This window comes from Ammospiza nelsoni, chromosome 13, assembly GCF_027579445.1.
Source record: "Ammospiza nelsoni isolate bAmmNel1 chromosome 13, bAmmNel1.pri, whole genome shotgun sequence".
In the NCBI taxonomy this organism is placed as follows: Eukaryota; Metazoa; Chordata; class Aves; order Passeriformes; family Passerellidae; genus Ammospiza; species Ammospiza nelsoni.
The window spans coordinates 9,241,464-9,269,097 of NC_080645.1; the positions used below are offsets into that span (position 1 = coordinate 9,241,464).

Sequence of the window (27,634 nt, forward strand, 5' to 3'; positions counted from 1 at the left end):
GTCTTTCAAAAAATTCTGCATGAGTTTTTTGGAGCCTTTGATACCAAGGAATTGTTGTCTGTAAGATTCTAGTGTACATATACTCACTTCATCTACATTAAAAAGATATTTGTGCTTGTGATGAAACTGTTTACATGCTTAATGGATAAACATTTCAACAGAAGTGTTTATTCAAAAAGGCAAAACAGTGCAACTGTATGAACCTGAGGTGGTTTGTGTCACAATCTGTTATCTTGAAACCATACCAAGACAAACTTACTTCAGGGGAGTCTGTTTTATTTTGCTGCTGGCAGCAGAATGATTAGTTGCAGAATAATCTTATGGAGAGCTGTTTGCTGATTAAAAAAAATTATACTGCTCCCTGTGTTGTACTTTCAGAGTAATCCTCCTCACATTTTGATTTTTGAGGAATAGCTAAAGCATTAATACAATATTGTTAAGTAATTATTACACTTGAAACTATTAATGTAGCTAATTATAGGTATCAAAGAATCTGCCAGACCTTCAGTCTAAGGTTAACTTTTTTACAATGAATAGATGTACGAAAAAGACAAACTCACTGCCTATCAGAACACAGAGGACTATATAATGATTTCTGGAATATTTCCAGGACAATGGAAGAATAATTGGTAACTGGTTTACAAGCAGGAAAATGACCCTCAATCTAATGAGGATATTGAATGCAATAACATTTTGGGTCCAATTTATATTAAGTGCTTAAATACTTCAATTCTTGGGTGCTCAGCTGAACCATAGCCCCAATTCCATCTTAGCTCAGCCTTTACAGTTTAAATAAATTTATCAAAGTATGGCCAGTTCAGAATGCAACTTAAGGTGAGACTGCAGCCCCAGCAGAGTCAGAGGTAGGACCTTGCCTTAAATCTGAGCTAAACAGTTCAACCAAGTTCAGTGAGTGAGAAAAAAAATTTGTGTAAATTACAATAAATATAGAAAATATTTTCTGTATGAGAAAGGGACAAATGCAGTTAGCAGTAGTTCTTCACAGGTTTTTTTAAATGGGGATTTTTTTATCCTCTAAATGATAACCAATTAAAATACATTCATGACAGAAGCTGACCTCCATGAAAATACATTTTGTCCTCTGAAGCAGGAGGTTTGATAATCATGTAGTTACCACAGCACACATAAAATACCTGGCTTGGAAAGCACAATGAATCATGTTTAATTAAACTTTGTTTCAAATGAGTTGAATTGCAGTCAAATTGGAAAGGACTTCCACATTTTAACAAAATATCTTCAAATTATAGAAATATACAAATATTGCATCACTGCTCTAGAGGAAGCTGCGATTAGGACTATTTAGCATTTTGGTGGCTTTGTAGTGCTTTATGGTATATGATAATGTTTATGGTTTAGATCATGTTGCATTAACTGGAGGTGCCATGAGCTGTATTCTTTGGGCCCTCCTTGTGTCACATGGCTTCTGATTATTCTACAGTTTTTCTTTTCCTTTCAAAGTATATATATTTTTTTCTTTAAACCATAACTAATACACTATGTGCCCAAACATTTCATCACTGCTCACGTATGGGAAATACAAAACATTTTCACATAACTCTGCAATGTGATGTTAAACAGATTTAACACAGATTTAATACAAACATAATAAAACTAAGTTCCTCTAAATTTAAGTCTCCTTAGAACATGAATTATTTTTATTTTGATTGAAAACTGAAAAAGAAGTGTTCTTTCTGTACTGCTGAGCTGTTCTGTTTGTTTCCAAATTCTTCTTTAGAAGCCTTTTTTCTCCCTGAAACCTTAGTGATTTTCTCTCCTTTGATTTATTTCTTTCTGAATCATTGTCCCAGATCGTGTGTGCCTGCAAGGCTTAGTGAGCTGCTTGGAGTGGATCCCCCAGCCTGCCTCTGTTGGGGCTCTTTGCCATGGTGTGCCAGCTGTTTTGACCTCTGTTTTGGCTGTGTGCAAAAGCACAATGCAGAAAGTACTTTGGATATGCAATGTGCATAAACACAGCGCATAAACAGGGCTGAAGAAGGTGATCCATTATGTCTCTCTGGCTGAGCAGGTTGCTGTCCAATTGGGAGCAATTTTGTGATCTTGCCAGGTTCTGGAGTATGTTTCGCTTTCTTTACAAGTTCTTGGGTCACAGAAAATTGCACAGAGCTGGGGAGTTGCTGTGCAGGAGAAAGCAGAAGGGAGAAGAACGAGTTGTTGGCTGGGTGGCAGTGAAGGAAATGCTTGCAGTTCCGAAACTTGTAACTTACTTACATTTGGACAAAACCCACCAGTCAGTGATAAAGGTCTGGTTCCAATATTGCCCTTTGGATTTATCAGCTTCCATTTCCTAATTTCCAGTGACTGTGAGCAGTGGAAGTTTACATGCTGGCACTCCATACCCCAGCAGCCTCTGGGCAGCTGCCCCTGCTGGGCATTCTGACTGACTGAGCCCGTGCACTGCAGCAGGGCAGAGGGGCTGGCTCTGCTGTTCCTTTGGTGCAAGCACACCAGCACGTCCAGTCAAAAAATGTTCACTGCTGAAGTCCCTTGTGGCCAGTGTCATCTTCTAAAAGCTTCTCAGGAGAAGCATATTCTTCCCAAGTTCCCTTTGGCAACATGAGCAATTTTTTCTGCTATATTTTGTGGCTCATCCTTTGAATCATCCTTTAAGGATATGCCCTGGGCTAAAATCCTATTTGCACTATTAACTTTTATTCTGTAATAACTCATTTAAAAACATCAGATGGTCTCTAAATAGGTGTTTTATGAATGTTTTGTTAAAAAATAATAAATTCTGATCCTATTAAGTCAGAATTCTGCAGCCTCTGTAATGTAACCTTGACATTTCAAAGCTCTTTTTTAAAGACCTTGCACAGCCTTCCTGATGGATTGAGGAGTTTATTGTTTTATCAAAGGATACACTCAGAGGAACTGCTGATTATTTTATTCAAGTGGTAATGTCTTAACCCTACTTGCACCTCAGATGTGAGGTCTGTATAAATGTATAAATATATAGTGTATATAACTATATTTATATTCTTCAGAAACAAAAATGGCTTGCAATATCTAATTAGCTTTCTCTTTTTATTCTGCCTGATTAGTTTCAGTTATTTGATTTTGAATCAAATTGTTTTCTCTGATTAATTTTATAGTGTAAGTATTGAAATCTAATTTAGCTGTCTGAATAAACAATCTGTTTGGAGCTGGGAGGTCACTGATACTCCTTAGTCAGGCTATTTTCTGTAGGCAGTTCAGATGGCACGCAGGGCAGTAAAAAGTTAATGAAAGCACCCAAAATCTTATGAAAAGAGTTCAAATGAATTTGTGCTGGCATATATGAGCTTGTTAGCCCATGGACAGACTCAGTCCTTCAGCTCAGTATTTATTTAATCCAGACAGAAATCATACTGCCCGTGCAACTTTGTAAGGAGGAGGCATTTTTCTCAATTCCCTTTACCTAGGTATATGGCATTTCTATCTTTGCTACCAAACACAAAATTAGCTTGTTATAACACCCTCCTTGAACAGTGATGGAGTCCCACTAAAATACATCTTCTGACTCCAGGTTTAACACTGTGCCTCTGCTGCTGGAGCCAATATGTTGCTGTGAAAACTCTTGGTGAGTACTTACCCAGAATTATTGAAGGACTCGACCTTCTTCTGTGAAGTATTAGCAACATTATTGAGTTCTTTTTTAATAGTGTTTTTGTTATCTCTGCCCTTGTAAGTTGCTTCTTCCAAATGTTATGGCTTATTAGTTTATATGCTATTTCCATTGCAATTATAGCCAGAACAGGAAAGGTTTTTTACCTTTTTAGCATATTGTCACCATGCATCATTTTTAGATCCTCATTTCTCCTTATTAGAGGTTCTCTGATCCCTCAGCTCTCACTGGATATCAAAGCATGTTCATGATATAAAGTAGCTAAAGTTTATGGAAGGATGTTATTGTATTGGTGACAGTCTGTGGTGTTTTATTGGGGATTGTGTGTTTGTGATTAGGTTAGGTAAGTGTAATATAAATGTACATAAATATCAGACACCTGGTACAGCCTCTGCTGGAATGACCTCATGGCTGTGCCAGGATATGAGAGATCTCTGCCTGGTACCCCTCACCTCCAGTGTGGTGCCACCCTCTTCTGGTGTTTTCTTCCCCTAGCATAGATAAATAGGGTGGGATGGAATGTGTGAGCTGAACAGCCTTGCTTGTCTGAGGAGAACTTGGGGCTTTTAAAAAAACCCCCAAACCATTGGAAGATAAAGTGAAGCAGATGAAAATTATTGATGGGGCCCTGAGATGATTATCCTAAAGAAAACAGTGTGATTTTCCTCATTTATTTCAATTTTCATTTTACTTATGTTCTGCTTGATGGCTGTGTGGCTGCTGCGTGTATTACCCAAGCACATAATAATTGAAATAATTGAAATAAGGTCAGCTGGCCAGAGGACAAATCAGTTTATGCAAAGCATTGACAAGAACCTCGGCACTACAAGTGCTCATGTGGCTTCAGTGTTCTTGGAGCTGATGTGGCATCATTTCTTTTAGTCTGAGAAGGACACATGGACTAAAATTGTAAACTCAAACATTAGGAGAGACTGGTCAGAATTTGTTTTTTCAGAGTCCTCTAGAGCAATCTGTGATACAAAATTATCTTTCTATACAATCACATATCATATCTTCTTATTCAATCATATTTCATTTTTAAAAGATGTTATAGTAGCGGTTTATTTACATTTTAGGGCATTTAAAATGTTTAAAAATATTGTACAATTTAAATATTAAAATAATTATAGTAAAAGCTGGTTACTGTTATTCTGAACCCATTTTGTCTGATTTCCCTGAAAAAAAAGTGTCTACAGGCCAGACTATACTTTTTCTAAGATTGTCACTGGATTTCCTGGTAGATAATTAAAAGGAAAATGTGGGCATTTGATTCCCCAAATAGCAATACAAATAGTGAACTCTGAAGAGTATGTATTTGGGATATGAATAGTTGATTTTTCTTTTAAATTGGGTTTATAAGGCTATTGTTAGTAGTGTCATTTCCTTTTTCACTGCATCCTTGAGAGTGGGTGTTTGTAGATGCACTATTCTGAGAGCTCCTCATTGTAATATCCTCTCTGAGTAAAGGCAGGCAGCCTGTGCTAATTGCTTTACAGAGACACTCTGCAATGTAATATAAAATGTCACTTCAGCCCTGTTCATAAAGACCTGAGTTTCCAAATGTTCAGTGCATTACAATAAGTTTTGGGTTGGGCTAAATTGCACTATTGATTTTTTTGTAATTAGGTTTTAATGAATTGTATTCACTGAAGTTTACATTTGTTGAGGGACTTCAAAGATTGGATTGTGATCATTTAATTCACTTTATTTTTAAAATTTTTTTGGGTGTGTGTATCTAACAGTAGAGACCTCCTGGAAATATTTTCTAGGTGTCAGTATTTTTGTGTTGGCTTCTTTAAAGTCCAGCATCTGCCTTTCTCCAGTAAAATATGAATAAAATGCATAAGATTATAGGAATTTGGTTTTTCCAAGAGCTGATGAAGTATTCCACATCTTAGAAATGTATGTTTTCTTACTGTTTGCTCCCCTGTATCTTTTGGATTAAAATGCTTGACTGAAACTGGTCAATAAGGGTTTTGTTGGACTTTTGTTCTTTTATAGTAGCTTCTATTTGGATTAATCTTTATCACTGGGCACTGAGAAGCTGTTTTTCCTTGTTAATGCTTAATCAAATAGCATGGCAGCTGATAATCCCTTGTTCTGATTTAGTAACACATACTGCGTTCCAGGAGATTTTCTTATGCTGTTTTATTAAATTATGTGTTTTTGTAAGAAAAGCACATGTTCTACACCAATCCCAAAATGCTGATTTAATGATGCTTATACACCTTTGTTTATTCTTGAAAGGTCAGGGTCTCTGCTGTAACTTTGTGTTTATGATCCATTTCGCCCTCCTAAAGGAAAATCCCATTTTTTTCCCCCTAATGTAGTTAGATAATTTAAAAGTCACTAAACAATTAGAGATTAGGAAATTAGAGATTCTGTACCTGTGTGTGAGAGTTTCCTTTCTCTTCCCTATGCGAATTTACTGGATTTCCCCCATGCTGGAAACGAATAACTTTTGCTGAGTGTAGTCATGGCCCAGGAGGGTTTTCCTGTGGGCTGGGATGAGGCTGGGTGGGTCCAGCGATCCCTGCAGGGCAGGGCAGCACCACCCCTGCCCTGGGCAGCCCCTGCTCCTGGGCCCTTCTCTCTCTGAATGGGATCCCAGCTCATCCCAAACTCAGATTATCCTGTTCCCCCAGCTGCAGCAGCTCCCTCTGCCTATAAAGAACATTTCCCAGCCATCCCTGTGTGCTGTTTGCTGCTCTCAGTGTGCCCAGCCCAGGACAGCTTGGCAGGGTTAGGGGGAACAAAGCTAAAGCATCCCAGAGGGATGTGACATATTAGCTTGACTGAGCTCCACAGCTTTTGGATTGGAATTTTGGGATGTACAATTGATTTGCAATACACAGAAATTGATGTACAAGTGGCTGGATAGAGAGACCTTCATGATTTCTTTGATGTTGATCTACTCTGTGACACTGAGTAAATAAATCACTGGATCTTGCTGTGCTTTTATTCTTCCTATATACCTTTAGTCTACGCTTTATATACAACCTGCAATATTTCAATATTTCACATCAAAGAAGTAAATATTTCTTAAAAGAAAAAAAACAGTATTCCAGGTTGTGTTTAATTCTGTATTATTTGCACTTGCTTAGGTAGGAATAAGTCAAATTAGACTCAAAAACATTCACAATAATTCTAGAATGCTAAATTTTGCAATTTAATTTCAATAAACATGTTCATCAAGAGGATTTTTATCTTTCAAAAAAAATATTGCACATACCTTTAGTATCTTTTTAGACTAAGCCATCCCCTGGTGAATTTATGCTGCTGTTCTTAGCTAGAATCTATTATGTTTTCCACAAATATTTGGGCATAAGAGCCTGAATTAGGCAATTAAAAAAGACACAGAGCTTTTACAACTATTCTTAAATACTACTTCTAAATTTGTGCATAGCCATTTCCAGATAGAAATATGCACTTTGCACATGCGACTGTGCAGATTAAAGCCAACAATTTAAGTTTATGGTGTGAGTGCCCCTGCATGCAAGCCTTTATTTTAAAATTTGGTCATGCGCAACTTTGCTCTTTAATTAGGTTTTCTTTTTTATTATTATTTGAGAAAAAATTGCATATGCATATATTTGCATGTTTTGTGTCTGCTTTTAGAAAGTGTGACTGTAAATTGAACTTACAGAATGGTAGGGTACAGTTTGGATATATCCAAGTATGTAACCTATGTAAATAAAAGCAAGGATAAGGATCCCAAAGTGAACCTCAGGTCTGGCTAAAACTTGGAAAATTTCTTTTCCCTTTTGCTAAGTATGAAAGGAAATTTCAGATCATAAGAATGTGTGCTTTGTGCTTCCTCATTGTTTCCTCTGGAATACCTTTTCTTTAAATTACAGCTAATCTTGTTGTAACTCTCAGAATGTTTAATGCTGAAGTTAATTTCCTCTCTGGCTATGAAACGGTTTGCCAGTAATATTGGTTGTAATCATGGCAAGATGCACTTGTACAAAATAGTGATATTTGTTGAGATGTTAGCAGCTATTTACAAGGAGTGCTGCTGGCAGTGATTTTTGTTCTTTAGAGCATTTTAGTACAATGTTAGTAAGGGTATTTATGAGTCTCTGGGGCAGGACATGGAGAGAAGAAGAAATATTTGGAGACAAAAGCAAATATTTCGAGATGAGCAGCTTCCTTCTCCTTTCATCTTTGAAATATATCTTTATTTTTTAATAAATTTTCTTTACAGATTCCTTCCCCTGTGACAGCCTCCTTCAGTTTAAATCCATGCAGTCTCGCAGGCCAGTACCAATTAGCTATTGGGCAATTTAGAGAAAAAAAAAATTACAGAAAAGCAACTCATTCTGCTCAGTTGCTGAATGAATTTCCAGACAGGCTAACCTTGATTTTGTATACATATAACTTTTAACTTCCTGAAAACTATAGAAGTCTGGTGTCTTCCAATGAAGTGAAACATGTCAGAATGAAATTGAAAGAAGGATGGAAGTAACAGGAAAACAATGCAATAGCAAAAAATAGTATGAGGAAAACCATAATTTTCCAGCACATAAAATCTAGAAATCATAGCATTAAAAAAGTTCTAAATAAACAAGGTTTACTCACATCATTACCTTGTCTGTTCCTATGTCAATACAGAAAAGATCTTTACCGCACATTTCCAAGGGTTTAATCCTTTTTAAAATACCTTAAATGACAGCATTTCACCGGGATGCTTAGAAGACTATTACATGGTCAGATACATCTAATTATCAGTATTTCCTTTCCAAATCCAGCCTTTGCTCTGTTGCATCCTATTATTCCTACCCTTTGAGCCACAATAAATAGGTTTTTCTCCCTTTCTTGGGGTGTTTGGGTTTAAGACACTTAAGGATACCTATCATTGATCCTTTAGCCTTGCTGAGAAGAAACTGCTCCAATGGTAGAAGATGTAGGAATAAAGCATTTTTAACTGCTGGATATAGTTTTCCTACACTGCACTGCCATTCTTTTGAATAGTATGAGGTATTAAAGTATGCGCTGTTTTCCTCCTAAATTCTTGTGTTAAAGTGGATTTTTTTAATTTGATCTTTTCAATTAACTTGTGTTACAATGGTTGGATCAGGCTGAGGATTTTCAAAATGTAAAAGTTGGCTTGCTTTGTAGGTTAAATATCCTCTAAACTGTTTTGTTATTTCTTCTTGATCCAGTGTCTCCAGGGGACCAGGTCCACCTCATTTCCAAGCAGCAGATACTAAACTGGTTTTCTGTGAGATGTGCTGCAGTTATTTACAGCTGCACACACTTCTTTGTTGAGGATATAATTATTCCTTACCATCAGTGATTTTTCTTTTTCTCTTGTTCTACCTTCTAGTTATCAATGTTGCTGTGTGTCTTGGAACTGCAGTTTTCCATGAAAGAAAGCCTGGTTTAGTCAAGATAAGTGACCCAAACCATACTAGATTGCCAGCATTCTTGAGGTAAGAAGGTTGCTTTTATCTTTGACACTTGCTGATGCTCCTATCTGCTTGTGTGTTTATACTCCATGGTGCATTGTCCTTGAAGCCCTCTCCTGTCTGATGACAACTTCTGCAACTGAAGGCAAACAGCTCCTGTATCACACACATGTGCAGGGATTCCACCTCCCTATCACAGTAATTGTCATGTGTGAATCAAGGGAATTTCAAAATGACCTTTGCAGGCTGCCCAGAGATCTTGTGGAGTCTCCTTCCCTGGAGATATCCTAGAGCCAACCAGACACAGTCCTGACTAACATGCTCTATCTACAGCATCCTGCCAAGCAGGGAGGTTGGACCAGAGGACTTCCAGTAATTTTCCAACCCGTTTTGTGATTCTGTCCTTCAGTAAGAAAGAACTAATTTCCTTTTTGATGTTATTGATATTATTATCATTGCCTACTTTTAGAGAATAATTTCACATAGTATTTAGAAAATGCAGTCTGAGGGAGCTGTATAAATATTATTGGCATTATATCTGCAAAGATAAAGCAATTTAGTAATTACTGCCCCAGCATGGTTCATATTTAATATATTAATTATATTTGCATACATCAGGTATGTGCATGGAGACCTCAAAGTCATCTCTGTCAGATTCCATGAATCTGTGAGTCAGGTAAACATCTGCAGCCAGTACCAAAAGTGTGCTTAGTCAGGCAATTTATCAGCACCAGGATAAAACTGCTTCTCACAACCCTTCCCTGCTAATTGAGCCAGGACATAAAATAGCATCTGCAAATGTTTGCCTCTTGATCCCAAACCAAGGAATCATTGTCAGGCTGTTTGCAGAGTATACCTCAAATGAGATATGTTAAGAAAAGCACTAGAGCAGACAATTGAATGCAACTTTCTTAAGTACTAGAGGTAAGGCTGACTGATTAAGTCCGTATTAAATGTTATCATTGTTAAATCCAGCTTTATCCTCAGTAAAATATATATGGCTATTGCAGAAAACAATGTTTTCCTGGCAGTAAAAATCAGTGTCTGTCCACGGTTGCCTGCAAAAGACTTCTATTTTCACATTGATTGGTTTTTGTCTTGATAAGATAAATGGTGATTGTTAATGATTTTCATAATCACTACTGTAAGCCAGAGCTGAAGTTCTATGAAGATAAGGAAGTTTGTAAAAGTAAATATGATTTCAGATGATGTATACATGCACCTAAGCACATTCCCCATTTTTAAATTGCTCTCAAGCTCCTTGTGTTCCAATACTCTTTGTTGTTTGCCAGTTACCTCCCTGGGCAGTGCCACAAAATATTAAAAACTTTCTCTGGAGTTGTAAGAGGCCACAGAGATCTGAGCAGGGAAAACACACTGTACAGTGGCTTTTTCATTTTAACCAAAAACTGACATCCTCCAACGCTAAAAACGGAACATTTTGTCAGGATGAAAGTTTTGCCCATGCAAATTACATTTCTACTAACAAACATGTTGTAGAAGCTGCATTTTAACTGCAGGAAAAAATGGTGCAGGCAAATAATTTGAACATTCTATTAGGTGAAAGTTGCTCATATTTTGCTGGATCCTTAGACAAACTAATGTGAACTGCTTGTATAGGCTTGCTGGGCTTCATCCTTTAGACACAAGGACAGTGATCTCCAGACAGTATATTCATAACCTAATTAAAATAACCATTTCAGGGATCCCCCAGCAAGTCTCAACAGGCAATATCATTATCACTTGAACTAACTTTGCTACTAAATAAGTTTTATGTGATGAGCTCATGGCCATGTCTAATTGGCTGGACATCTAAGCATTTCACATGAAAATGGGCTTGAACTTACTCGTAGAATGTAATTGTGACAAATATTAAATCTGTAATGGTAATCAGGTAGTAAACTAAAGGGATGGGTTTAAAGACTCATTTTTAGATACAGAATGCAGATGATGGAGAAAGCATCTGTTTTTACAAGTCATATTCCTTATATGTGAATACAACTGCTGTAGCTATTTTCTATTCTAATGAGGTCTCTGAATTATAAAATAAATCTGTTTTTCCTGTTTCATTGGCCAGCAGAGATGGTCAGCTTCCTTCCTTTCATCTTCTCATCATCTATCTCTTCTTGTTTATCACAATTTATAGACTACACTTCTAGAACTTCCTTTCTTCTCTATAAGAGGTTGAAAGAGAAATTCAAATGAGTCTGGAGATAAGTAGTCAATTCATCTAGTTTATCTTCTTTAAATTGACTTTTGTTCATCACTTGAGTTGTTGCTTCATAATTAGGAACAGAGATCATCCAGGAGTAAGGTACTGACCTTCAATTTTAATGAAGTATTATGGGAGTCTTAGTCTTAAACACTTCATTTGCCATTGTTATAACAAACAAACTATGGCAATAAATGGTTCATATGGATCAGCATTTTAGGAAGTTTATTTTTAAGAAAGAAAATTCTTTTTGAATTTTTAAAAAGCAGTATTAACAGCAAAATAAAATTCAATTTTAAGGCACAAAAATATCTCTTGAAAAAACACAGAAATTCCCAGAACATTTCAAAAGTAACTGTTGATTATGTCTAATCAATAGATATCAATTCTTAAAACTGGAAACACTTCTATCTCATTCCAGCTAGATGGGGCTCTATATGAACTACTGGAACTGTTTGTTTTCTTTCCATAAAACCAGTTAAATATTAAATTTTATTAATTGATCTTAGTTCTGAAGGTGACATTTTCTTCTCCTGTTTCCCATAGTATCTGTAAAGGGATAAGCACTGCCAGCATTAATGAAGGGAAAATGTAATGTTCCCTTCCAGATGTAATGTTTTAGGATTTCAGTAAAGCTTTCAATACTGTCTCTTGCAGTATCCTTCTGGATGAAGTATGGCACATCAGGGGGACAAGCACGTGGTGTGAGCCCCTGGCACAAAGGTTGGGGTGACCGTGGGGCCCAGGCAGGGCATTGTCCCACTCTGCTCGGGGCTGGGGTGGCCTCACCTCCAGGGCTGGGACAGCTTTGGAGGCACAATGGAGGACAGACTGAGCCATTAGAGAGTGTCCAAAGGGGGCCACAATAGAGGATGGACATTGAGCCATTAGAGAGTGTCCAGAGGAGGACATGAGGATGGTGAAGGGCTTTGAGGAGAAGCTCTGTGAGGAGCAGCTGAGGATGCTTGGTCTGTTCAGCCTGGAGCAGAGGAGGCTGAGGGGAGACCTCAGTGCAGGTACAGTTTCCTTGAGAGGGGAACAGGAGGGGCAGGCACTGATCTTTGCTCCATGTGACAGTGTGAGGAACTGAGGGACAGGAGCTGAGGGAATGGCATGAAACTGTCTCAGGGAGGTTTAGGTTGGATATCAGGAAAAGGTTCCTTCCTCACCAGAGGGGGGCTGGACACTGACCAGGCTCCCCAGGGCAGTGGACACAGCACCAGCCTGACAAAGCTCAGGAAGACTTTGGACAATGCTCTCAGGCACAGGGGGAAGTGCTGGGCTGTCCTATGAGGGATCAGGAGCTGAACTTCAAAGATATTTGTGGGTCTCTTCCAACTCAGGATAGTCAATGAATATCTATATATACTGTGATATTTTATGAATAAATAAAACCTGATATCTTAGTTATATACATGGAAATTTCTGCTTTTAATTTTTGAGAAATCTAAAAAGTGAGAAATTTAGAGAAATCTAAATCTAGTGAATGAGAAACTGATCTTTGTGCATGTGTAAAAAAATCTGTACCTTCCTTCTTCTGACTTTGTGATGTTGTTTATTTTAAATTGTTGCTTGGAAAAGCGCTGTTTTAAATTTCCAAAATTCACTCAAAGGGGAAAAAAATGTAAGTTCGGAGCTTCACTGAAATCAGTGTGTGTGACCTTCGGCTTTACCTAAAGCTTTACTTACTTTTGGGATGCATCGGTTTACCATATCCCAAAAAAAGATATTGTATGTCAGCGAAATTGCCCTCTAGAAATGCCCATTTCTTTCCATTGCCTGTAAAGTGATTTCAGGCAACTACCTAGATACAGATGTCTGTGCAGATTCAGACACTTAGCAGACAAGTGGAAATGCCCCTTTTATGCTGCCCTTCCCATGGCTATCTCTTGACTTCAAGGACTGAGCTCTAATATTTATCCTCAATTAATGCAGGAATGAAAACATGATTTTCATTTGCTTTCCACTTCTATTTTAAGAAAGGAAACAATAGTTTTGAGGGAAATCTGGAATTGGTTTATGTTAGTACTCAATGACACATCATTTAGATGAGGGTAAATATTAGGAATTTAGACTTTAGCACAAGAATAATAGATTTTTATTTCTTGAAGGAAAATCGTCTATTTGCTTTACTGCCAAGCATTGACTCTTTCAGTATGTTCAAGCCTAGAAGGCTGAAAACAATGACACAGATGTGATTCACATAGGGCTCAGCAGCATGGTGCTTCAGTGTTCTGGCTTGTTGGAAAGCTTCCAGGGGATTTAGGAAAAGAACATACTGAAGAAATACAAACTGTTATTTTGCCAATTAGTTGGAAAGAAGTGTTTTTTCAGCATGATTCAAATTCGCTTTGTTAATTGTTATTTACTTTCATCAAAATTTCCCACACAACAAAATATTTAGTCACAGACCTGTTATCTATATACCTGTTATAGTTAAAATGGTTATGTATGAATCCAAAGACTTTTAGAATACCCTGTTTATTAAGGGCTTTATGTGTCTCCTAGGTGATTGTAGGAACAAAGTGGCAATATACTGCATCACAACAAGGTAAATCCATTGTTACTTTAGGAATTTAGTTGTTGGAGCCTGGTTTGTGTTTTGTACAGGGAATTTATTTGACTATTTTACACCTGTAAATACTAATCACAAGACTATATGTAATAGGTTCTTTTCTGGAACATGATTACTAACACACAGGCTTTGTGAGGTGGTGAAAAGGACTGTAGGAAAATACTTTTCAGCGATGCTGCCCTCCTTGCCTGGTGTCCCTAAGAACTGGTGTCACCAAACACAGACCAGTGTGGAGGCATTTTTATAAAGTGTAGTTAAGTCATCTTGGTTATGTAAGATTAAGACATATCAAAGTTTTCTCAATCTTTAGATGAATCTATTAAAGATACAAAAATTTTCAGATCAAAATCAGGAGTGGTGTTACAGGGAGGACCTTCCAGGCTTTTCACATAGTAATAAAATATGATACAAGGCAGCAAGGTGTCAATAAATCTACAGGATAAAGGTCAGGTTTACATCCATGGACAGAGCCAGCAAATACATTTGTTCCTGCAATGTCTGTGTTTAAATGCCACCCTCTGATGAACCTGGTGCAGAAATACACTTCTGGGTTTGATGAGATGTCAGTTTTGTTCAGTGCTGATCAAATAAGATGAATGAAAGTGAAACAAGAGCAAAAATATTACTTCTGTCATTTATTTTTTATGCATTACAGGAAGTGGGTCAGTCAGTGAGATTTCTCTTAAACAAATAGCAATCACTGCACAATATCACCCATTGATCTATTTCACAGCAGGCAATGGCCTTTTTGTCAGAAAGGACACACAATTCAAATACCACAGAAGACGTAGAAATGCCCATGACAGATTTAAAAAGTGTCTTCCCCTTCTTTTACTTGCCAGCCATTCTCCACAAATCAATCTTGGCTGTAGAGCCAGGGCATTGCAAAAACACTTCCACATCTATAAGGAAGGCAGATATTCTAGAAAAAAAAAAAGTGTCGTGTAAATATTGTCTAAGGTAGAGGAAATCACCATTTAGTAAAAATGATCTGTTTGCTATGATATGTACATTTAAAAAAAGACCAGAGCAAACTGCAATACACATGAGTCATTTTGTGTAACTGTAGCAATTTGAAGAGCCAATACTTAGGATGAATGATGTATCCTATCATTAATTCAACTTCAGAAAATGTTATCAAATGTGAGAGTCTATATATCCCATAGGACTGCAAATATTTCTTAAAAAAATATTTGTGGATAGACGGTTCTGAAAATGGGATACTTCCCTTTATACTTAATTTGTTTGTGAAATGATTTTAAATCATTGAAGAGCAATATCCAGCTTTGAATGATTCCAAGCAACTTTCATGTGTCTGAAATGAGGCAACTAAATTCCAATATCACCATCTAAATAAATAAATGACTTGAGTTCCTAAGAATTTATAACCTGTGTGGAGGTAAATGTTATTTCCAGTTTATTACCTGTGTGTCAGCACAGCTGAAAGGCAAGACCAGTTATTCTCTAATAGTATTTTACAGTCAAATGTGGAAGGTCTTCTTTATAGGAGTTATTTATTCAAATAACTGAATTATTTCCCTTTGCTTGACAAGTTGCTTTGGTTGACCATAAAATTCATAGATAATATCTTCATCTGAAGATCTGTATTTTAATGCCACTGCACCCATAAGCAGAGTTGTTCTGATTTAATTCTAAAGACTTTGTTGCTTTGGTATAATATTTGTGGGAGGCAAATAATAAAACCTGTAACACATAATAACCGTCTGAAATAACATTCCTCTACTAATGAACCAAAATGTGTACAAAATACTGAGAGCTTTTCACATCCAACTGAAATCTAGGTTTACAGATAGCCTGCAATCTTCACTTTATCATTTTTCTTTTTAGAGGCAAAAATAACCCTCACTTTCCTCTTCAAAAGAGGGGAGGAGGATAACAGCACTAAAGAAAGGAAAAGAGGGTTATAGAAACAAGTTAAAAGGAGGAGAAAAAATCTTACATTTATGTGGCTGATTTCTTCCTGCTCTGTCCACTTGTTGGAGTATATATAGATATTTAACTATTTACCATTCAATATGAAAAGCTTGCAGACCTTAACCATGGTAACCATTCTATCACTTGCTCTTTAATATATTATTTATTCATGTGCCTTATTCTTGCAATTTCCAGCAAGGCAATTAAAAGCATATGTTCATGTCTTCTACTGTATTAAGTTTTTAGGAAAAAAAATCAAGATATAATACATTTTACATTCTCAATAGTTCTGCAGCTTTTCAGAATCTTTTTAAAACTTGAAGCAGCCATAACAAGAGAAAATCTGAGAATGACTCTCATTGTGGCAAATCTGGAGCCCATGAGAATGACTTCTTTTACTCTTTCTCTCCATTGTATTTTAAGAACATAGCATCATTTTTATTCTATTTTAATCAATAAAAATAAAATAATATTGGTATTTGAGGATTTTACTGTGCTTTCCATTATGACTCTATTTTATATGGCACCAGGTAGCATCTTTACTTAAGTGATATGCTGTTATGAAATGGAATTGTTAATGAGTATAAATTCACAATGTTTTAGGACAATGGTACAAGATAGGTATAACATACACACTTGTATTAAATAATACAAAAGTAAAACAAACTCAAGACTCTTTTAAAGACTGGCTAGAGGTCTCCAAGGTCCATACCAGATATTCTAATGTGAAAGCTTCCTGTGGGAGGAGGATAGCTGCACTTCCCAAGTCCGTTTTTATCTCAGATCTGTGAGATTGTTGCTCTCCCTAAAGCTCCTTCCTTACCATCACTACTTTATATAATTGACCTTTTAACAGTGAGGGGAGCAGAGGGGATGTGGTAAAGGAACTTTCTATATCCACTCAGTGAGACTTTTGGCTGTGTCCTCTTTCACCATTGCAGGGACAGTGGCTGAGAGTGTTGCAGTAACAATGAACTTGGTGGCTGTCACTTGGTGGCTGTCCTTCAGACATAGCAATAGTCTTGAAAATTTTGAAGACAGCAAGCATTTGATAAGCCTGTAGTGGGCTATCCCATGGATTTCTTCTTGCAGTGGCAAATATTTCAGCTCACCTTTGCTGACTAAGCAGTTGCTTTTATATATGGTTTCCAGTAGTGCCTTATAAATGACTTTAATTTACAGTTCATTACATGTCTATGCCTCTAAATCCCCATGCAATAATTTGTATCCTTTCCCTTGATAGCTGAATTGTTTGTAATTTTTCTAATGGTAACTTCTTGGTAATCCAATCCAACGACTTCTTTCCATTGCTTTTGAATAGTAAATCTTTAGGCATTTTTTTATTCAAAAATGCCTAAAAATTACCTATTATCATAGGTACTTATTTTGTAATTCTTTTTAATGTGGTTAACACAAACAGTATTATTCTTACACTTCCTTGGGGAAGAAAAATGCACCACAAAAATGTATTTCTTTACATTAATACAAAATACAACATTTAGTTAGATTTGCTAGTGTAGCTGACAAATTATCTGCATATTCTATAAATGGGGCACATATATCACAGCTGCTTGCACTTTAGTTGGAGCTTTATGGTGCCTTACTACTGTATAAACATCAGTGTAAAAAAGGGTTTATTTCCAAATAATAGAGCTTCATCTTACTCAAGTCTTTATGTGGGTTTTTAGTATTCAAAACTCTGCAATACAATTGCTGGGACTTTAGATTCACAAGAGAATATTTGTGTAAAGGAAACTCTGTGGAAAAATCCAAAAGGAACATATCTAAGGGAAAGGTTAGAAAAGGATTACAAACCCTATGATGGCCATGTTTTATGAAGAAATTTTCTCTTCACAATGTCAGTAAACCACTTCACATTATGGGCATGGAACTTCAAATATATCTATAATGTAATGAAGTATATTTGAAGGATAAGTCAATCCTGCCAATTTGTTAATGACATTTTTTTACATCTAATTTTCCATACCTGACTCTAATGTCATTTCCTATCACGTCAAAAATGAAAAAGTACATGTAATAGTTGCTTTGCCCTCTCTACTTGATGAAAAGGTTTTTTAAAAAATTAGAATGTTCACTAACACCTACTAAATGCTTTCTAGCTCTTACTGTGATAGGGAATTTTTGAAAAATCTGTTTTGTTTGAGAAGAGTTATAAAAATGTGTCGAAATGCAGGCCAAATTTGTTATAGTCTTTTAAGCTTTGTGAAATGAATCTACTGTTTTGCACAGTTGCTAAATACCAGATATATTAAGCTCATGCCACACCTTAAATCTTCTATTAAAATCTTCACAAAGCTATAAAATGAAATTAATGAAACAAATTAATGGGCATAATTCAGTCCATTAAATTTGCCCTTTTACCCTGTGTAAATAGAAGTTTGCCAATTTTTATGGCAGTAGTATCTAGACCCTTATGGGTGGATGTAACATCTTTGTAATCGTTGACATTTTATGTATTCAACTGTTTTACCTTTCTTTCTTTTACTGCTGTAGTGACTTTTTCCCATGTCCAAACTATCATTGGAATATGAAATTTCTTTCTGAATTACCTTACTATCTTCAAAGCTTGTAATTCTGAGTGCAGAACGTCCTTCCTTTATCAGTGCAAGCAGAAATGGAGCAGAAGTTTATGGCTGCTTCTGTAAGTAAGGTCATCAGCACACTAAAGTTCAGAGCATGTGAGCAGACATCCTAATAAACATGGAAGGTTTAAATGAGGCAGACAGTTTTTGTAGGATGTTCATAGTCCCTTTGTGGCAGGTTTTGTTCCATTTTTTTTCCCTCCCAAAGCAAAGCCTGGCATCCAGAAATTTGTTTAAGGCCTTTCATTTCTCTAAATTCTTGGCATTTTTCCATGTTTAGATTCAGATTTTAGGATGTGAAAAAGGCAGGCCTATTGTAATCACCAATAAGTGGCAACTTCTGTGACCTTGGCTTTTGTATATTGCAGATAGTAAAAAATTCAAAAGTAATTATGGGAAAATTTGATTCATCATCTGTAGTCCCTACATGCCCAGTCATCATAAATAATTAGGGAGAGGAAAGACAAATATGCAGAAGTTCAATTAAAACATCACTCTGTCAGTTAGAATAAAATATGATCATAAAAATTCTATTAAAAATAAATTTTAGGATAGAAGTGTTCCCTAAATTTCTGTCAATGTAGTTTTCTGAATTTTTGCCTCCATTCTTTTGGTGCCCCAGGTCATAGATAACTTTCCTTATGTGCAGTTTAATTTGTTCTGACTTTCTTAAGAAACTGTCCTGATTCCATGTAAATAGACATGTCACAGGTAGTAATTGAAAATTGACAAGAAGTTGGACATTTTACCAAGCACCTACCCTCACTTTGTTTTTTGGATGGCTTTACTCATTATCCTTCAAAAAAGAACACAGGATCTTACTGGCTGTAGTCAAAGTTACGGAAATACTCATTGAGACAGTTTTTCCACATTCCTGCTGCTTTTTGCATTCCTCACATAAATACACATGCACCTGGCATTTATGCCTGCAGGATTGGTTCTGGCTGAGATGTAATAAACAGGGGAAAAATTCTGTTAAGGTAGGATTTATCTTTTCTCTAGTGATGTCACATCACTTTAAACTAGGTTAGTGACCCTGGGAATAGGAAAGGAAAGTTCAGTTTGTGTCTGTTTTCTCTTCTGAGTCTACTGAAAGTGCTCTCCTAGCAATATGAGTATTCTCTCTGGTCAGTTCATCAGAAGTAGCTGAGTCAGATATCATAAAATAACTAACCCACACGCACTTGCTAAAAGCTCAAGCACACCATACTCATTGTTTAATTTCTTTAATAGCTACAGGTTTATTGTAGCAATAAAATATGCTGTAGCATGTCAATTCAAAAACACTGTTCCTTTGTAAAGAGGCTGTTCAGAGATTATCAAAGTACCACTCAAGAAAGCAGATACTCTGTGTTAGTGAAAAGACTGAGAGTTTTCATCTAGGCTGCAGAATTTATCCTGAAGAAATCTGTGGTACAGAGAGCTGAATGTATGTATCTACATTTTAATTAAAAGTTAAGAAGTTAGAGTCCTGGCTGCCCTGAAATGTCACTGAGTTACTATTGGAACAGACACAGCTGATGTCAATAGTCATTTTCAAACTCTGCTGAATCTGAAGGAGGGTGAGAGATCAGTGTTAAGTGAGAAGTTACTGATGTAACCCTCATGGGCACAGCTGAGAATGTTTGTGCTGAAGGAGAGGATCACAAAAGAAAATTGTTCTCAGACAAAGTGTTTATGATTAGTGAGGACATAAATGGAGCCCAAAGAAAATGTTAAATAAAAAAATTTGAAAGTGGTCATACAAAATCAAGAGAGCAAGTCAGAATAGAAGATGGCACCAGAGAGAGTAGTCACTCAGGAGAGATGTCTGGGAAAGAATCTTATTGATGGGAGATTTTACACCACCAACTAAGGTTATTAAATCAGAAACCAGAGAAATCCTGAGAGAAGAAAAGCATGTGATTGATGTGAGTAAAAATATTTTGAAGAAAATAGAACATTGTTGAATAATATTGATTGTGCAGGGGAAATAAACCATATCCATGAAAAGCTGATGTAACAACTCCCACTGAAAGGGTCAAAAATACATATTTCAAAATTGAATTATATCCTAAAAGAACTCAAAATTGATAAGGGTATAGGGAATAAAACTGGACAGTGACCTTCCAGTTGGATGAACTGGATGACTGCAAAGGAAAGGTGGCTGGGGGAGTGTAGGAACTACCCAACAATTTCTGTAGTGTTGCATGTCAGCTTGTTAAACACTGGCAAGGATTTAAAAGAACACAGTCAATAGAGAGGGTAAGGTATGGAGGCCTCATAAATGGGATTTATAACAGAATTTGAGTGACTTTCTTGCTGCTCTTAGAGATACTTATTGTGGTGAGAAAGATGGAGTATGAATATATAAAGAAGGTGTTGAAGATGAAACCAATATCAGAAAAAGAGGTTAATTATTTTAGTAGTTTAATTGTATCACAATCAGAAGCCATTGATGGATTTTCAGGAGTAATGCTTGAGTGATTTGTCTAATAGATGAGTGGTGCTTTCAAAAATATTTTAAGATTAAAATTCTCAGATTGATTTGGTTTTCCTTAACATTAATAATCAAGCTATAACATAGTTTTTCTCTTTCAATGGTGCTTGAGTAATTTCTTCTTTAAATCCTTTGTTAGCCCTGCCCAAACACCACTTTAATCTCATTTTTTGCCCTAAATCTCAATTCATCTTCTTCCTCTTTTTCTTCCCACAATTGTACAACTCTGTGCTCTTCTTCGTACCCACATACTGCCTGCTAAATCTGCAACACTTAATTTCATCAGGCACTTGATCTTCCCAACCCACTGCCACTCCCTGTTTCCTTGGCACTCACTGGGCAACACCACTGAGAAATGGGAATGGAAGGTAAAGGTGGCAGGGGTGCAGCTCTGCTTTGAGTGGTGTGGGTCTGCTCCTGCATGGAAGAGCTTCTCTTACAGGAAAGTCTGATGAGTTAAGAGGCAGTGAACCCCAGTAGTTTGGTGTGTGCCAGTTCTTCAGTGCTGCACTAAGCTTTGGGGCACCATTTCAGTGCTGAGAGGGTGCCCTAGAGAAGACCACAGTCAGCCCAGATGGCAGTACTTGTCTGTCTGGTACCTTCCCCAAATCTGTTTCTTAAAGTTATGTGCCATATTTCTGCTCAAAATGCAGAGTTTTCCAGGTTTGGCCAGCAAATGCTTGTTGTTTTGAGATTTTCCAACCTGCATTTTGAGCTGTGCTCTGCAATCAGCTGAACAAATGTTCCCCAGCTGAAGCTCTTTGTGTGGGGCTGTGCAAGAGGGAAGGGGCAGAGCTGGTGGCAGAGCTCCTCCCAGGTGAGGGGAGGAAAGTGTCTGATCTTAGGTCTTGTCCAGGAACCACATCCTGGGAGGTGCAGAGCAGCTCCCTGTGCACTCTCAGCTTTCACTTTGTTCTGTAGGTTCACATCCACCCTGGGTGTGCTCAGGAGCCCTCCCTGCCCTGACAGTCCTGGCACACAGGTGGCCTTTTCCTTGTGCTGCGCGTTGGAATGGAGACCTTGCAGCTCTGCAAGCAGGACAGCCAGGCCAGCCTGTGTGAGCCTCCCGCTGGCACTGGACAGACAGTGCCCCTTAATGGAGGAGCAAGGATGACTCCATGCTTTACTCTCATCCTTTTTGCTTGATAGAATTTTAAATTTATATGTGTTTCTTCTCCATCGAATTTTCCCAGTTGTTCATATTGCACATTTGATTACCTTTTGAATTTATTCCATGGTTACAGATCCTTTCCATCGAAATACACTCTACTCCTTTCATAGATTATTCCTTATTTTATGAAAAATACTAACAATATATACTTTCCATGAGCTGTTATTTTTGTTAAATTCAGTTTACTAATCATAATAATCACTGGCAACAGAGAGACCTCAAAGAAAATGACAAAAAGCAGCAAAATGAGAATATATGCTATGAATGTGTCAGCTGCTATAATCTAGGAGATATTACACAAGCCCCAAGAAGCTTCAGCCATTTTTAAACCTAGACTTTACAAAAACCTCTTTTGCTAAAGTTTTGAATTTTTAGGATTCATTCTTGCTATAATATTTTTTATTTGTTGTTCTTTTTTGACAGTCGAAGTGAAATATTAAGAATATTTTCCTACAAGATTTCAGTTCCAGGCTTAAAAATTGAGTATTTTATCATTTATCTTATAAATTTAATTGTGATTCCATCCTCTCTTTTTAGGCCCATTTTACCTGACTTCCACTAATAACTCACATTTTCTTCTACTCCTTTAGAGAGGATCTGCATAAAAACTGGTCTTAAGCAGACTCTGAAGCCCGGGGCCCATAAATACTGAGAACTTTTTGGAAGGCTAATTCCTTCAATTCTCCCATGTCATAATTGCTTTGCTCATTAAGAGATTTCTGCATTAAATTTATATTTGTATTTTTTTACATCTTATATTTGAAAACATGAATATATAATGTCTCCCTGGAACTCTGCACCATTATGATGAAAGATAGAAGTGGAGTCTAAGACAGACATGTTTAATTAGTGAGAAAACTTGACATTTTCAGTGTTTAGACTAGACAGGGATAAAGCCAAGAGCAAAGAAGTGGTTTGGGGTGATTTTTTTTTAGATTGCTGACAGAAAATAATTGTTTTAACACAAATCAAAATGAAACTTTTCAACTTTTATAGTGTATCAAAGGACATTAGAGTTAAGGTTCAATGCTTATTCACAAATCCAAATATTCCAATTCTTACCTAAGTGGGAGGAAATACTTCATCATTTTTGGGTGATAACCACTCAAATTCTATAAGTGGCAATTGAAGAACTATGTCTTCATTAATAAAAATATCACTTTGCACATCATGAGGGTGAGTGGTCAGGTTTTGGGTTCAACTGCTGGAGTAATTTTTTTATCAACTGTCAATGGAATTTTCAATCTTTGGAAGTCAGTAGTTCTTTGATGAGGAATGAGTGATTCAGTAGAAAGAAGCAGGAATAGTTCAATTTCACACAGCCTTCTAATTCAGGGTTAGAGGATGAAACAGCAGAACCTAGAGAATCTGAGAGCTAGGGCCCTTAGGATTTAGCTAGGGCCGACTTTCTCATCTGTGAAGTTGTGTTTTTCATTATATCTGACATTTTTTGAGGGTGAGTTTTGTTACAGATTATTAGCCTATGGCACTGGGCTGGGAAGATGAGACTTCACTGAGATACAGAACCTATAAAAAAAGTGAACAATTGAAATTACAGGGTTATTGTTATCTTGTTGTCAAGGTAGCTTGAGGTTGGTTTTGCACTGAGAGGAATTCAGCTTGCTTTTATGTGTGATACTAGAAGATGAATTCAGTGCCCAGTATTCCCCAGCACTAATTATAAAACTTTCTAAAAAACAAGGAATAAACCCAAACCAACTCTTTCCAGCTTTCTTTCACTGTTTAACTCTTCTCATGCATCTCTGAAACCACTGTATTGATTTACACAATTGAGGGCTTTAAATGTGATTGATTACCTGTATCCCCTTTTGTCCTGGGTTATGTATATTCATGGCAGGAACAGAAAACATAACTTTGCATCAGAGCTCTGCCTCAGGGATGTTATTTAGGATGTTTAGGAGTAAATCCTGGATTCACTGCCATTAGCTGAGAAGGGAATAAGCCCATATCAGCAAGGAACTAATAACTTTCTGGGTAGCTGCTGTGCAGCTAATCAAGTAAGAAATATATCACAGTCATCAAATATTACCAGCTTATTGAATAAAGGAAAGAAAGAAAATTTCTAGGAGAATTTAAGGAGAACCTTCTGAGGAGCCTGGGGACATCTTTGTTCAGCCTTCCTTGGTACATGCAGGGGATTAAGCCAGTGAGCAGATGCTCTCTGGAGAACCTCTACAGAAATTATCAAAATTGGCTAACAATATTTGGAAAAAAATTAGGATGTAGTCCAGCTTGTATATGTTCAAGGTACTGTGTTTTGGCAGGATGACAAGATGGGAGCGAATGGTTGGGTAGAAGTTTGCATTTTTAAAAGATCTGTAAGAGGAAGGAAACAATCTAAGCTCATTGTCAATGACAATCGAAGAAGCAGTTTTGGATTTAACCTGCAATAAGGAAAATTAAGATCAGTTAGTAGGAAAAAAATCTTTTAAAGGTAATGATAGCAATGCATTGGAATAGATTGCCTGGAGAGATTTTGGAATCCTTGTGATTGGAAGTTTTTAAAAAGACAGTCTAGACAAATATCTGTCAAGATTAATATGTTTGATCTTGCCTTGGAACAGAGGATGGCTGAAATGACCTCTTGAGATCCCTTCCAGTCCTGTTATGAATCTATAAAATAATGTTTTAGCTCCCAGGGGAGAAAAGAACTATCCAAGCACAGAGAATCTGCTACAAATGACCTTTGATATTTTTATTGACAAAAATTCAGAAGCGATTTCAGTATATAGCCAGCAATGCAATAAAATTATTCAAACTAACATTAATCTCTAGATTCTTCAATCAGAATCCTATATGGAAATTTCTGTATCCCCTGTCACTTAAGACTTCTTGTACTAAATAAAATTGGGATTCTGTTTGCAGAGTGAAGGTCTTAATTTGAGAAGTTAATTAACATATTTGCTGTCCTGCTGCCATGGAATTCTCCTGTTCTCTCCAAGGCAAGGTTGTCAAGAAAGTGCACTGATAAACTTGACTTGGTCTGGAAAGTGGCCTTGTGCAGAAAACCATATGACCTGTTTGTGAAAAGATCAGGGTCCTCACTTCCTGTCTTCAGAGACAGCTGGAATTTAACTTTAGAAAGAGATTGCTTATAAAGCTCTGCTCACTAGGAAAGCTCCTTTCTCTCTGAAATTCTCTAGATCAATAGTTTTCAACATTTTTCAGTTTTAAAAATTCCTTGGAAGGCATTGACTACAGAATGATGGTAAGGTTATAAATTGGTGGTAAGAGAGCTGCAACAATAGTGAGAAGAAAGCCTAGCCTGAGCTCACAGGTTTCTGCAGTCACAGACCAACCCCCTACTGCACCTCTGTAATGTGACAGAGGCAAAACTGACTGTAACTCACCATAGGAAAAGGGGGAGATCTGACAACAGCCTTTAAGACCTTTTTATTTACCTTGTAGATGAGTCTTCTGTGAGAAATATCATTAAAATGTAAGGGAAAATAATAAAAGGGAAGAGTTCTTATTGAAGATATTTCAAATTGGCAGAGAGCCCTGGTGATCCCTAGTTCAGCCTCCTCCTCAAAGCAGCGTTAACCCTGTCAGAGCAGGTCTCCAGGGCTTTATCCCTACGATTCCCAAGGACAGGAACAGCCCCTCTGGGCCAGCTCTTCCACCACGTGACTTTGCTCTTGTTTTTGTGGGTCTTTGCCATCTTTAGGCCCCCTCAGCCTTTCAAGGTGCAGGATGATTTTTCCCCACAATTACAGTGTATGTGGAAAACCAGCCAGAGCAGTTCTCAGTGTACTTTGGAATCATTATTCTTTGTTAACAAAGCATAAAGTTTAGTTGCCTTTGAGTATTTGAGAACCTTTGGTGAAAACTGTATTTATGTTAATTGAGACATTTCTCACGCAAAGATATTTTACTCTTGCATAAAAAAATAACACCAAAAAAGTCCTATCCCTTTTTACATCTGAAGTATTCAAAACTGAAAAAATATTAGCTCAAGGCCTAATTTAATAAGAAAATGCAAGTAAAATTATCTCTTAGTTAATTAAAGGACATTGAGATTGTCAAAAAAGATTAATCTGCCGTGTTGAAAAAAGCCTTATACATTCATTCTATTGAAAAGACTTGTGTAATTGATTTCATTGCTTTCAAACAAGTTGGTCCTGGAAATACAATTAGACATCAGAATGCAGGGAAAAAAATTAGCTTATTTTGTATCATCAAAATAAAAAACAACAAAGAATTGAGTACACTCCCCATACATGTGAAAAGCTTTTTCTAAACAACTAAATTCATCTTTACCAGGAAGAAACAGAGATAAACAGTTCTTCTATCTTCAAAGAAGACAACTTTTCAATAACTAATATTCTTGAAAGAAAATTGATTATGATTCTTTTTCAAATAGAATAATATAATTTTGTAGAATATTCCCTTTTCTGAGTAATTTGCATAAATATTAAATTAAAGCAAATTAATAAAAATCTCCTCTCTTGAATTCTAATCCAGTGTTCTTATCAGTCAATAGTTTAAATGAAGATGCAAAGAATAAACACAAGTAAATCATAGACAAGCTGCAAACGAGAGTGGGATAGGGAGGGAAGAGGAGCAGGATGCAGGAACTGCAGTGTAAGTGCAGGATGATGCCTGGTGCTCAGGCATCTGCTCTGAATATTACTGGGACAATTTTCTATATGGTAACAGAAAAGCACAAAAAAAAAAAAAACACAGAAGGAGGTTTGCTGTTTAAGGATTAAGCCTGAAAAATGGCAGGACATCGCAGTTCACCTGGTGGGGCTGAGGACAAGCTCTTCACCTGTCCAAGGGGCAGGATCTCCCACTGAAGGTGATCAAGGCTTTTAATGCAGACATACAGGGCCTGATGAGTGACTCCTCTGAACTGCTTATGTCTTTTGATAAATATTTTCAGGTTTGGAAGAATTCTTGCAATGTTTTTTGTAAATAACTTGATTGAACTTGTGTCTTATAACAGTGGGAGAAGTGTCCTGTTTGCTGCCAACTTAGTTCTGACAGTGTGTTCACTGCTGCTCAAATGGTAAAGGACTTTTTCCTTATTTATTCATTGGCAACAGTTTGAAGCAAAACTGTAACCTCCCCTTGGGACACTTGACAGGGTTTTTGCATCACATAAAACATGTTCTGAAAGCAGCAAAATGTTTTCTTGCCAGCTGAAACAGATGTAATATGCTGCTCTCAATTTGTTTTGCCCTAATTCTTAAACCATGTAACATTTGTTAACTTTGATAGCACTCTCAGCCAGCTCTTTAAGAATATCTTAGAATAGGTTTAACATGCTCATTTTCTCTGTGCTACTACTTCAGTTTGTATCCTCTCTAATGCATATGAGCTTTTAAATTATTTATGATGGGCAATGTTATTTAGAAGAACATGAATCAAAATGGTAGATTTTGATAAATAAAATGATCATTTTTCTATCTCTTAGGAATCCCATGAATGCATGTTCTTGCTTATTTTGATAGAGAGGAGAGAAGGAGAGGTTAAATGACTTTTCTACAGAGATCAGTGAGACTGTTGAGGTGCACTCACATATGTCATTAACTTTCTCACAACAAAATAAGGCATTTGGAAGAATATTCAGTGCTCTTAA

At 36.8% G+C, this 27,634-nt stretch overlaps 1 long non-coding RNA gene across 2 annotated transcripts in view; it reads left to right on the forward strand.

Moving 5' to 3' along the window:
- LOC132079184 (uncharacterized) overlaps positions 1 to 27,634 on the forward strand; it is a 117,555-nt gene that overhangs the window by 55,153 nt on the left and 34,768 nt on the right. Inside the window, exons 3-4 of one of the 2 annotated variants that reach the window (XR_009419361.1) lie at positions 3,545 to 3,598; positions 8,973 to 9,078. This is a non-coding gene — a long non-coding RNA (uncharacterized LOC132079184). The remainder of the gene's footprint in view (positions 1 to 3,544; positions 3,599 to 8,972; positions 9,079 to 27,634) is intronic. The other variant, XR_009419360.1, reaches the window with a different exon arrangement.